The following is a 14,507-nucleotide window of genomic DNA, read 5'->3' on the forward strand; positions in this document are numbered from 1 at the left end:
TCTTGGGTGTAGGAATTATTATTCAATTATCGTGAAGGCTGTCCCTTCTGTTTCTGTGGATGTCTCTGTTTGCCTGGTTAAGCCAGTGTGCAGCGTGGAGATGATTAGCTTGAAGTCTGATAGGTGCTGACAAATATTGTGCACCTAAAATGTGAACTAACAGCATCAGGTTGTACAGCCCATCATAAGTGCCACCTCTTCTCCTTCTCTCATCTCTGGCTGCCTGTCTGTTATCCAGGAGTGGTGTGCCACCAATGATCTCTGCCTTAATGCAAGTAAGACAGAGATTATCCTCATCAGCACACCTGCACCCTCCTTTCCTGTTACTCTCTGGCCAGTCTCCGTTGGCCCTCTTCCTGCTCCCACCTTTGAGGCTATGAACCTCAGGGTCATCTTTGAATCCATGCTTTCCTTTTCCCCACCCATCTCTAATGTCTCTAAGAAGTCAAACTACCAAAGGCACCCAATCAGAGCAATTCTTCCTTTCCTCTCCTTCCCCCAGAGGTTTACTGTCTCTAGAGCTCTGGTTCTCTCTAGGCTGGACTACTGCAACAGCCTCTTTCTAAATCTGCCTACTTCTATTCCCCCCCCTTGCAACTCAATCAGAACAGGACTGCAAGACTTGTCCTTGGTCTCAAGCCCTGAGATTGTATCTCTCCAGCCCTGAAATCTCTTCATTGGCTCCCAGTGGCTGCAAGGATTAAATTTAAGACCATTTGCATCATTCACAAGGCTTTCTGAGGCCTGGGTCCAAAATACCTTCAACACTCCCTCCGTTTATACCTTCGCACTCAAGCACTTCGCTCTTCTACCTCATGGTCACTCACTTCTCCAACTAACACGTTGGCGGTAGATCTATTTTCTCGGCTGGTGCCTTCCTTTGAAAACAGCCTCCCTGCCACTCTGAAACTTGAGGAGAACCATCTCCAGTTCCGGAAGCAGGACACCGCAAAGACCTTCCTCTTTGCTTCTGCCTTCCCTCTTCCTCTCCCCTGGTGATCTGTCTGCTTCGGTATTGTGCGCCTGGTTACCCTCTGATTTTGGGCCCAGGTTCCTGCCCACCCAGCCACACACTCGCACTGCCTCCTGGCAAACCTTGCACTTGGGTCTGTATCTGTAACCTTACAGTGCCATTACCTGCACTTATCAGACACCCCTTGTCTGAACCTTAAACTTGCCCTTGCCACCTTCCTGGTTGCACTACCACTTGTTCTTTTATCCCTTGATCAGCACTTTCCACTTTTCCCCTCTCCCTTGCACTTTCCTCTTTCCCTCTCCCCTGCACTTGCACATTCTCAATGTCACTGGCCCTATTAAGACCATTGTTTTGTCCTCCCTTGCTCCCCTCCCTTGCCTCACCGTTCTCTGAGACACTTGTGTATGGGCGTGATACAAATAAAATATCATATCATATCAAGTGTCACTATGCCAGATACCATCACATCTCTAGTTGCAGTCCCTTGAGTCAGGAAGGATCAATTTGAGGTGATGCTGCAGAACCATCGGCAGTTGTTGCTTTTGAAGGAGGCAGTGCAGAGATGTTGCTATGAGAAGATTGCTTCGACTTGTCAGTTCCTTCTTCCTCGGGAATCACAGGGGTAACTTGATTACATCTTCTGATATTTTCTAGGAGCATCAGCAAGTCTATTTTGTTCAAGCCTTAAGTTTTAATTTTCTATAACCTTACAGAGTCTTCAAACATTTTCTTATTTCAGGGTGGTCAGAAAGCTTTTGAGACATTTCGGAACCTGCACCATTTTTCTGTTACTACACAGATCTGGTGCTAGAGGTAGCAACAGGAATCAGTGTTTTCTGAGGCCTGACACACCTCGCACCACTGCCACCAGATGTTGGAAAGAATATCTCCAGAGACTGTGTTCTGGGGAAATCCTTCATCAAGCTAACCTATCTTTGGAAAGCACTCTCCTAGGCCACCTGTAGTCAAACAGCAATGGTGGTACCTTTAAAAGTGTATGTTGGTGTCAGATATACATGATTACTTTGAATTAATGAATGTCCACACACAACCTTTGCAAAAACAGGATTTTTTCTTTGCTGCAGGTAAATGGTTTTACATATATCTACAGGTAGGTCCTCCACAGAGATATGGGAGCAATTTTGGATTCAACACATAACAAATAAGGTGAACCTCAAATGCAGGTTCAGTGGTATGCATGAAAAACCCTAGTCGCAATTGGCGATCTGCAGCTAAACGGCTAAGAGTTTTCTAGCAATGCTGACTTTGGGTTCGAATTTGTGGTCTCTATACATTCTAGTCATACATTTGTAACAAAATACTTTCAAGACGTTCTTGGTTGCTAACCGTGGGGAGGCACAGCCAGGTTTCCCTTGTTGTGCAGTCTGCCAGATGAAGAATGTGCAAATATAGCAGCAGTCCTATCAGTTCTCTCAGTGCTACAATTTGACAGGCAGGCCCAAAATATCTCAATGCTACCTTCCTGAATTAGCAGAGACGCATGTATCCGTGGTTTCAGCCCATGCCTTCCAATAGTAGCAACTGTAATATTCTGGTGAATGGCACATGCGAAAGTACAGGAGTTACTTCTCTGGTTCTACTGAAACCATCTGATGTTAAAATTCAGCAGGAGGGCCACTTTTCCTTAAGCAACCCAATGCTCCCACTTCTGTGCTTTGTTGTAATAATATTTTCGAGGATTTTTCCCTTCCTCAGACAGTTTTCTTTAGGTCCCTTGCAAACACCGGAACAATGTTTCACCTGGGGAACCTCAAACTCATCCTGCCACCCTCCCGCACTGCCTCCGGCCACCCCTTGCACTGGGGTCTGTATCTGTACCCATACAGCCCCCCCTTTTTCTTCCTGCACTTATTAGCCTTACCCTGTCTGCTGCCTTAAACCTAACACTTGCAAATTGCTGGCTGCATTACCACTGTTTGTTGCCTTTATTATTTATTGGTATGTATCTGTTTCTCCTCTGCTTCGCACTTTCCACCTCTCCCCCTTCCATGCACTTTTCCCCTCCCCCCTCTCCCAAGCACTTCTGCGTTCTCAATGCCACTGGGCCTAGTAAGATCGCCGTTTTGTTCTCCCCTGTTCCCCTCCCTTGCCTTGTCACGCTCTGAAACACTTGTGTACGAGCGCGATAGAAATAAAATATCAATCGATCAAAAACATGTTCTCTTTAGTTTCTGTGGCTGATGTGGCAGTTTCTAGATGCTCTGACTACTACTTTAATGTTTGAGCAAGCCACAGTGACTTCTCATGGGCTGGCAAAGGATCTGCACAGGGGGCAAAGTAAAGCTCCTCATAGCAGAGATTCGGGAGGGATTTTGACTTGGCTGGTTTTGCCCGGTCTAGAGAAGAAGGCGCTGGGTTGGCCCCCCTGCGGGTGCTGTAAAAAGGCCAGCATGTGACTGAATTCTGTCCTCAGAAGGGTGTTTTCATTACAGCTTATCTTGAATCGTCTTCTTCCTTGATTTTATGTCCTGAGGTTCGACAAGGAATCTTATGTTATGTTATGTTATATTATGTTATGTTATGTTATGTTATGTTATGTTATGTTATTAGGATTCATAGAGCGCATAGAGCAAGGCATCATGGCACTGAGAAAACCAGGACAGTTTAGCAAAAGCAGAAGGGGCATTCTAAAAGAGTAAGGTTTTTAATGGAATGGAATGGCTGCAGACCCTTTCGTTTGATAGGACATTTGTGAGAGCAGTACTGGCTCAGCTACCAATTACAGGGTTGCATTCATTTGGTGGGTACCAAATCACTGGGAGGTTAACCACATTTACAATTGAAGAGGCATTTTACTGGGATTTCCCTTAGGTGTCAATTCTAGTAGGGAATGCAGACATCATTGAAATATCTACTTATAAGTGGTCTTGGTCCTGCATCCCTCTCTCTTCCACGTGAGGCAAAAACCATGAACATGTGGAAACATGTGCATCTTTTCACTCTTGTTGTACAATAAATTAGGATGTCGGGCTGCAGATTGTAGAGTGTAGATTGTATGAAAGGGAATACGACTGAAGTACAGAATAATGTACATGACAAGGATTGCACATGACAGTCTGAGAATTAGTGGCGCTGACACAAACCACTGTGCAAGGAAGTTAGCACAGACAACAGGCTAATTAGATGGCACCTTAGCCCCGATAGGACAATAGTTTCAAAGAGAAACCAAGCAGAATATATTTTCATGATCTATCCTTGTGTGAAGGCTCCTCAGTAAAAAAGATGACTTTCAACTGTGCACACAGTCCCATAAAAAATACAAATAAAGTGAAGGGTGCCCTAAGCCTTACACTCGTCTCAAGACTTATTGGGTTGCACACATCTAGGGATTCTGCAGAATCTGTTTAAGCTGTACTCACCAAGAAATATTGACATACATTCAGTGGTTATCATTGATATGAAAGTCAAAGTACCACCTCTTCTAAACAATGGAGAGGTAGTTTAAGGACATTTCTCAGCCAGGGGTAGTGCATGCAAGGAATGTGATTGTGCTTGTTGACTGAATCCTTTTTATAATTCGATTGACCTGTACAACTAGCGTTCAGAGGAACATTCGAAATGAGTTACGAAAGGACTCAATGGCACTTTATTTCTAAAAAGGTCTACAACACAGGTCAATGAGTACAGTGTCCTCCATTTAGCAGCATGGCTTTAACACCACACTGCAGTGCAATATCTGGTTTCTTGTACGTTGTGCCACCTGTGAATTTGGAAATGCCACAATGTGGAATTTGCTAATGTATGTTTACACTTACTGATTTTCCTAACTCATCTTCCGTCCTGCTTCAATGAAGCAATCACATGGCCAAACGGAATTACTCACAACCTAATAAGGGCTTCACAATACTTTGTGGAACAAGTGGGTGCGCTAGTTCAAAAACAATAGAAATTGGCAAGCACCACCTCATCTCTGCCTACCTTGGTACAGGTCAGGGGGCAGATATCTATTTTGTTCTGTATACATTGTCTGCCTGAAGCTGGAGGAGAAATGGATGTAGGCTTCTCCACAGAGCATTGTCAAATTGCTTTCTTCGTAATGTGAATATCTAAATCTAACACTCAGAAGGGGGGCACACATACAAGATAAAGAAGTAACTCAGTAACGCCAAGAATAACATTAAGGGTGATGTCACAACGCACTCCATACATAGATCACACCCATATCACACCTAGTGCACTACACGTTAGGGAGTAGGGTGATGTGCAGGGAAGGAAACGTGCAGTAACACAGAACCTATATGTAGTTTTAACTAGCCGGTAATTAGGGATTGGTAAGCACGGCTGCCGCGATCAAAAGTACAGGTGCAGTAAGTGCAATATTTGTCAAGTTTGTTTAAACATAACTTTGAAGTGTAGGGGTTAAGTATATTAATGAATACTAGTTTGGTTATATTTTAGTAGGACCAGGACAGACTAGACAGAAACTATATTTTTGTTGTTTTGAAAGGCCACGGCTCACTGCAAAATTGAAGTTCTACTGACACTTGAAGAAATTCTAGATCAGCTCACCAAGGATGAGACACCAAGAAGCCCTCTATAGCTAAGAAATTGTTACAGAAGGAAAGGTTTATCATGGGAAGAGAACTGCAGGCGAAGATCAGCTGCAGTTTCACACAATAATTTGCAAGTTTGTTTGCTGCGTACCAAAAGCCCAGGCAGCAAATACAATAGTAAAAGAGAATTACATGTGAGAAGTTTGTTTTCACCAATGGTGTCCTGCACAGTTTTCTTCTTTCTGGAGCTGGCGTGATGCAAGAGAGAAAATGGGGAGAGAACAGGCGCAAGTGGGCGAAGGGAGTGGGGAACCAATTCGGGGACTGGGATATGGTGTTGCATATGCTGTAACAATGCCCCAGACTAGTTGCTGTTCTCTCTTAATACCATTGGATAGATTTGGTGGGATGCTGTGACTTGCGCTGGCTCCTGCGAAGGGGTACAATCCGCATTGAGGGGTTTATCAACTCGATCCTTAGCAGATGACAACAAATGGCATGCTAGAGTTTCTGCAGGTGAGCAGATAATGATGTAATTGAGTGTGGTGGGAAGCTTAAGGGCCGTGATGTCATGAAGGGGTGTTGAGGGTGATATTCCAGGAAATGTTTTTATCCAATCCAGACATGTTATATATACAAACCCATAGCGTTCCTGTGACGACCCACCAATTGTGTATCAGTACATCCTCAGAAGTGTAACAAATGACAAATTATGCAAACATGAGATTTCTTTGCATAAATATTACAGCTATTTTGGGCAGAGTTGAGTATTTATTACAGTTCAGCTCTATTGAGCTGTTTGTTCTCCAAGTCGACTGTTTAATAAAGCTGGGTTTATTTGCACAGTGTACTCTCTCTCCTTCTGGATTATTTTTGTATTTTTCTTGGATTACCCTTGGAGATGGCTTGTCTACACTTGGCGATCCAAACGAGATGTCCAGTCTTATTGGAGGCCTGAGAGTGCCCTCTGCCACACTCTGTGGAGGAGTGGTGTGGCCCTGTCAGGGACAAACCCATGGGAACCTGGTGCAGATGTTTTGAGCCACCAAAGGCCTGGTCTAGATTTGGGGTACTACAGCCCCCCAGAATAAGGACTGTCCCTTTTGAACTGCAAGATGCCCATAAACAAGACACCAACATCCTTCACAATGTGTCTGATTGCTGTAGTCTCCAAGAGGTCTAGGAGGAGTTCCCAGGAAAGGCAACTGATAAGGGTGAGCAAGGAGTGAAACATCCTGTGATTTGTACTATGATCTGCAAGAGGTGGAGAAAACCCATTTAGGTCTGATGGGGGCCCCCGTGTGTCTGGGATCAAGAGAAGCACCTATTTCTTCTGAAGGGCCAATTTGACCTCAAGACTATCCACTGAGCTCATGTTAATGACCAATTGAACATCATGTGACTAGGTCCCTGGGAAGAGTAACATATCACAGAACCATCAATCAGGTAGCGCGGAACCAAGGTGATGGAATAGTAAACCACGTGTTAGAGGGCAGCAGTGGATGGAGATGTGGGCAATCGGTAAAGGGACTCTATGAGACTGTTAGTATCTATATAGGTGGTAGCCAATGAGGGTGGTGGGATAACATTGTACAATGTTTGTGTCATAAGTGACAATGATTTGCTATTTAAATACTTACATTAGTTGAACTAACTAAGAGCGAGATCCCTAGCAGTTGGGTTCTATGGCACCCTCTGTAACCTTTTACCTTTTTGTATACAAAATAAATCTTGTTTTCCTTACAAAGAGATGCACCAAGCTTTTTTCCTCAGAAGATTGTTTTTCCTTGTTTGGTTGTCTGGAGGTCTGCCTTGCCCCTTCTGGAAACTCTTTCATCCTGCTCATTTCAGTACTTTGGTAATTATGGTAGTTGGAGTCCATGGATATCATTGGACTCTTGTAATTTAAATAGTTCTTCTTACTTATTTTACATAAAGGTACCTAAGAAGCAGAAAGTGTTGTGTTGGAGCTTTGCGTGGTTAGGTCATAGGTGGGGATTTGAGCACAAAAATATGAAGAAGATGTTTCTTTACCTCCTCTCCATGGAAAAACAAGCAGTTAACAATAGGCCATTAAGATATTAGGTATTAGAGGGTCTTCGTGGCAAAAGGGGGAGATAACTGCGTCTCGTCCAGTGAAGTCATGACATCCCCAGTAGTTGTCTCCTCCCATGTGATCCTCCCTCATATAGCCACCCCCAGGGTCACTATCATGGCCACATGGAAGGAGGTCACCACCGGGGAATCTGCTTTGACTCCAATGGATTCATCACAGTATTCACTGCGAGGAAGGGGGATGGGATGCGGATATTGAGGGCCAAGGCCAAATCATCTGGGACTGTGTTTCCTTTGTGGTCAGATGGGACACTTTACACAGGAATGTAGGAGCATGCCGCAGGCATCATATGGTCAGGGTGGGCCCCCATTTATCAGACTCCCATACAGCCCCCGCAAACAGAGATGCAAATACCACAGAAACAGATAGATCCCATGCAGACACAAGCACCCTTTTTGGAAATACTGCAGCAAACTGTGGTTCCCCAGTTAAACAAACACAGCAGTCTCCCCAGCAGTCACAACCTAACGCCCTCTAGGCCCAGGCACAATCACACCCACCAACAAAGTAGTGTGGACAGCAACTTGTTAGCACAGAATGTAGTCCCCCACTACACAGGGGTGGCAGTGTTTGGAGGGTACTCCTTTCCAGTCCTGGGGTCCACTATGAATACCCAATAGGCCAGCCCACAGGGACACCTGATGTGCCCAGTCCTTTCAGTAATTGCAGAGTAATGGGGCAGATGAATATGCAGGTATCACTAATTGCCCCATCGCAGATGAATATGCAAGTACCAATTCCTACCTCTACTCCTCAACACTACAGTATAGGTGAGAAACAATACCAGATGTGGGAGCCTTACCGCCCATGAATCTAGGGGTGAGAGGTGAGACAAAGTAATGTAGGCATTAAGAAACAAAATGTTAAATAGCCAATGTAAATCTCTCTTCCATAATGAATTAGTTAGGTTGCACAACACTAGTAAGGATTAAAGGAAGGTAGTAGAAAGCACGAGTAGCATGCTGTATATGGCATAGAAGGGAGGAGGATTCCAGGATACCAAGAGAGGGACTAACTACACTGATAGGACAGATTGAATGATAGGCAGGGGTAGATGTAGCATACATGGGCAGGGAAACCAATATATGGCAGATGCACAAAGTGAATGAAACATGAGCAAACATTAATATAGGTCTCTATTATGGAGGCAAAAGGTGCAGAAGTATAGCCATTTTCCTAGTATAGATTCTGCAGCAGGCCTAGAAGTTAGCGAGGCTTCACACAAGATGCTGAATTCATAAAAACACATTTATTTTAGAAGCTTCGAAGCTGCCCAGCCAGTTGTCCGTAGCAAGCGCCAAGGTCAAATGCAGAAAAAGGAGTAATGGAGATGCAGAACGCAGAGACAAGATAACATTTCCCAGAGCGAGAAGCAGTAGACTCCCAAGCTAATTACAGTTCGATGAAAACATAAACAGCCATTGATGCCCAGGTGCATGAGATCAGTATACCAAAATATAGATGAAGTGTGCTATAGTGGCCACAAAGAGTACAAAATACATGTTGGAATTAGCTAAAAACACAGTACGTAGGAAGAAATGTATTCTCCAACACCATCCCCTAATAAGTGATCAAGACATGAAGAACACTAGCTATTCATTATAAGCCAAATACAGATAAGGCACCTGCTGAACTGCCTAGCACACATGCAGACACAAGACAATATAGAAGGCCAAATATAAAGGAACAGATAGGCCACGCGGCCTGGGAATGATGGGGAGTACTTTTAATTGGAATTAGTGCAGACCATGGACTTCCCTCTCCCCCTACCCTATGTCTCATTCATACTTTGATGGCTCATCAAATGGTCCAAGGCTGTTTGTTAAGGTGCCAACCAGTAAATATCCTTCTTGTAACTGATAGTGTTTTGTGACATCACTGTCTACATATTTTCAGAATAAAATCTACTCACACTCTTTGTAATAAAGAGAGCTACTTTCATGCTATCCTTGCCGTTATTCTGTGTTTGGGTTTTACTGTGCATTGTGAGTACTCTGAAGTGGGAGTCCCAGGGATCCCAGGAATCCCGAGACCACCCCTTCACCCTCTGAAGTTCGTGACGAGATGAAAAGCCAGAAATGCCCGCAGCCACCCATCTTATTGTGGACAGATCCCAAGTGTGCCATTGATGGACAAATACACTGAAAGGTATCATCTCAGCCAGCCATACAGTCAGAATACAATGCAAATCTTTCCATGTGTAGAAGAGCCTGTGATCATGGACAGGAAAGCGTTTATGGAAAGCCTCAATTGAGCACCAAGAAGCCATGGTTGATGTCATTAGTGATACCACGACATTGCAGTGTTAGCCATGAAGCTGATGTGCATGCCGCACTGCACCACATAAACATACTCTTGTATACATGAAGAACATGAGCGAAAAAGTTCTATAGCTGGAGGAAAGATACATATACATGCTGCTGAAGCTTTTATTATTTTTTCTGTTAGATAAATGCAGTAACGTAGAACCACAAGGCACAAGAGATCCAGAGCAAGCTTGCTGATGCTTAAAGCCAATATCTGTGTAGACATACAGGAGTATATATGGAACCTGACCGAATGATGTACAGCTAACCCATAGGGAACGTAGCACAACATGGACAATGTAGAAACAGCATTATGCAGTTTAGGAAAATTACAGCAGGCCTCAAGCCACTGAGCATGAGATGAGCAGAGCTGACTAAAGGCTGCACAGAGAGTAAGATGCGTGAGACAGGCCCACAGACAAGGTCAGAGATATGAAGACACATTCCAGTCATCAGACGACAAAGGTACCAGCTGCGGAGAAACTGAATGAATCCTAATAATTTGGAGCTGCAGAGCTCAAATTCGTGGTCTATAAACACATGATGCAGCCAAGCAAGACAATGGACAGTCATCCATGGTGAGAAAGAGGAGCTGATCTCAGCAAACCAGATGCAACCTTAAGGAGAATATTCTCATAAGCAAAGGTGGTGTACACAAGTTACAATACAGACACATAATTGTTCTCATCACCTTGAAGAGGTGCATAGCGACCTGAGAACTCCATTGAGTCCCAGGCCTGGGGCATCAGCTCTAACCAATCACAGTTTAGTATTCCAGAGGTGGATGGCAAAGGGCAAGAGCCAATGGTAAGCCCAGTACTCTGCAACAATGTAATAGATAGTTCCTCGGGGATGGGACAGGCCAGCCACCTGACATGCAAGGGCCAGTAGAATAACACCTATAGGGTCCACTATAGGGGGTAGAGACTCTCAGTAGCCAATCCCTTATGGTGATAGGTTTTTATGGGAAGAGCCCGACTGATTATGCAAGAATGATAGAAAAAAGGCTACATGCTGTAGATCCTTGAGCTGTACCTGAATCTCCCTGTGTTCTTATATTGATCCCTGTTGGTTTTATTTGCAATAAATAGCGGTTTGTACTTGCTGTGTGTTGGGCCCACTGAGTCCGCAGACCCCCAGCATCGGCCTGGCATACCTTGAGTCCCTCCCAACAACTCCTTTATTGAGTTTTGTTTTTCATGCTAGTATGGCAGATTGGGCCCATCTCTACAACACCCTGAAGAGGAACCCAAAGTGGCAGCAAAGATAGGCTAGAAAGACTTCTGATTTTTGATCAACACAAGAGCCACCAAGCGCTGTATTAAGGAAGGTACTGTCCCCCTGTCAGACAAAGTGATGCACACACAGGGTTTCTCTGGGGCTATAGTAACAGTTCCTATAACTGAAGAGTTGCCCCTTACCATAGGCACACATCATCCCTGATATATTCAAAAGACACACCCATTAACATGTAGGCAGAGATATTATGAGCAAATTGAACATGACCATTTCATTCACAGAGAAGGGCATTGTGTGCTCTACACCAGGCATGAATTACAAGTGGGTTGCAACACTCATACCAGCATCCTGTACATACAGCACTCTGTGCGGCATACCAGTTCACCCCAACTATTTTTATATCGGGTACAGGTTTTGTTGGGATAGGTGCTATGAATCAAGGATCACACATTTTGATTGCCAACAGATTTTCTAGTTTGATCAGCAGTACAGAGAAAATTAGCGTCTTGTACTGCCATCACCATACACTTAGAAGCCTGATTCACAAGGAAGGACATGGTACTGTTACTAGGTACAGATGATGAGGGAACGGAGTGGCACATGGTTATGTTTATTGACCCAATACATTTGACAGACTCTCAGATGAAAAACATTTTTCAGACTATTAGGAGAAGAGGAACTCATATTTCAAATATGCATGCCATTCCAGTTGACCGTAGAGTAAAGAGAGATCCTCCAGAAGACCCAAATTATGGGCATCATTTCAACACACACAAGCCGATTTGAGCAAAGTACCAGCGAAAATATGGACCAGTGGCCTCCACGATGTATGCTTGCTGAAAGGGACAGGGGAGTACTGCATAAGGCTAAAGGAAGGGGCAATATTATCCAAGGAAAAATAGTACCCCTATCGAGAAAAACAGAGGGAATATATGAAACAATATTGGCCCTGTGGCAACAGGGCATCATCAAGACATCAGAATCTCCATGTAACACGGCCATATACCCTGCCAAAAAAGCAAACGAGGGTTCATGGAGTATGATCCAGGATCTCCACCCTTGGTACTGAATTCAGCCACCATCTTGTGTAACATCCCCATTGGAGCAGGCCATTTTACAGTGATTGACTTAAAAAATGCATTCTTATCTATTCCATTACATCCAAATTCACAGTATCTCACTGCATTTACCTACTGTGGCACTAGGCTCCAACACATCCATTTACCACAAGGGTATCACAAAACCTTAAGGGTTTTTAACAGGGTTTTACAAATGGACTTGAGTAACTGACAGATCCATAGCACAGTGATACAATATGCTGATGATCTTTTGGGGTACAGTTCAACAGAGGACCAATGTAGGGAAGATTTGATTTCACTTCTCACATTATTGGCAGAAAAGGGATACAAGGTGGACAAGGATAAACTACAATTTTGTCAAAAGGAAGTAGTGTATCTAGGGCAGATAATATCAGCAGAGGGGAGGAGGGTGACTCCCGAAATAACAGCGGCAATACAGCACACACCACATCCAAGCACAGTAGAGGAAATGCAGAAATTTCTAGGATTATGTAAATATTGCAGGGCACTGATATTTGATTATTCCACATATATTAAACCCCTTTTTTGGGGATTGAAGGAAGCACAGAAAGCAAAACGTCCCTTAGTCTGGACCCTGGAGTTGATTGATTTGTTCAGGGAATGAAAAGAGGCACTCAGCAATGCCCCCATTCTGGCCATGGTAGATTATAAACATATGTTTTGTTTATTTTCCACACTCCACTGGCCAAATGATGATGGCTGTCCTCACTAAGAAGAAACTTCAAGGCCACAAAACTTTGACCTGCTACATCAGTCCCCTAGATTCAGTGATGCACGGACACTTTCCATGCTAACAGTCACTTGCAGCAGTAGCATTCGCAATACAGAAATCAGCTATGATTAAACTGGGGTGCGTAGCAACGCTCTGTTTAGTGCTTGCAGTGTTCGCCATATTGGACAAATGAAAATCTACCCTTGCCACCCAACAGTGAGGGGGGATAGCTCAGGGTCAATGCATTTGACTTGGAAGTAATAGAACACAGATTAACACAGGTTTGAATCCTGATCCCGTGCTTAGAAACCAATCTCTGGTATTAAGTGTGTTATGAAAAAGCTATTATAATAACACGCTTCAGGGTATGAAGTCATTTCAACAAATCCAGCTAACCAAATTGTGAGATATTGTCTTGTGAATCCAGCAACCTTTATAGCATTACCGCTTAATGAAGGAGACTATGCGCATGGTTGCGCTATGTACATAGACAGCACAGAGTGGGACCCAGTGGTTCAGGAAGAGCACCTAGAAGAGGGAGATATACTCTTTGTTGATGGGTCATTGACGATCGATCAGAACACAGGATGTTGACATACAGGTGCAGCAGTAGTGCTTTATCATGAGGGAGAATTTAAGATTGGGGCACACATGTGTTTGCCGGGGCACTTATCAGCCCAAGAAGCAGAACTTGTGGCATTCATAACTGCAATTAAAATGTCAGAGGGTGCCTCTGCGACCATTTACTCTGACTCAGCTTATGTCACAGTCACAGTACATTCAGAACTAGCCAGAAGGAGTTTCTGCAGGAGTGTTGGCTCCCCAGTACAACATGCTGAGATATTGTCAAAACTTAAAGAGGTGCTGCCTCTTCCTGTAGTATTAGCGGTGATGCAATGCACCACCCATACTAACGGGACAGATGTTATTTCCAAAGGAACAACATAGCAGATGCTGCACCCAAAGATGTGGCGTATATATGCCATTGGCCACCCAAGAATATATACCTCACTGTACAAAAAAAGTACTGTGCTTGCACAAACAACACACCCACCTACACCACACATGGAGCGCTGCAACTCTTTGTCTGTGAACCAACTCATAGAGTGCAGGGGGGTGCTCCTCCAGAGTAGCAGGATCTGTGGACCAGGAGAGGGTGCTCCTTATCACAGATCTGATATGATGTCAGAATAGCACAGGGAAACCAGTGATGCACCAGGCACTGTTCCACATAGCATTGGGACAATTGCATTACCCAGCGCACACCTCTAAGGAATTTGTCACTGCAGATATGCAAGAACAATGGTTCATACCCAACCTACTGCAGCAAGTGACTCAATTTGTGAACGATTGTCTAATCTGCCAGTGTTACAACATGGGTCACACTATCAAGACAATAAAAGCTGCGTTTCCTCGTCCATCTGGACCGTTTTCACATTTGCACATAGACTACGTAGAAATGACACCTAGCTTCAATTTGCCTCATTATGGGCCTCATTACACGGTATGCGATAACCATGGTGCTAATATCGCCATGGTCACCG

The sequence above is a fragment of the Ambystoma mexicanum genome, chromosome 7q, assembly GCF_040938575.1.
Source record: "Ambystoma mexicanum isolate Mex_15411 chromosome 7q, UKY_AmexF1_1, whole genome shotgun sequence".
Classification (NCBI taxonomy): Eukaryota; Metazoa; Chordata; class Amphibia; order Caudata; family Ambystomatidae; genus Ambystoma; species Ambystoma mexicanum.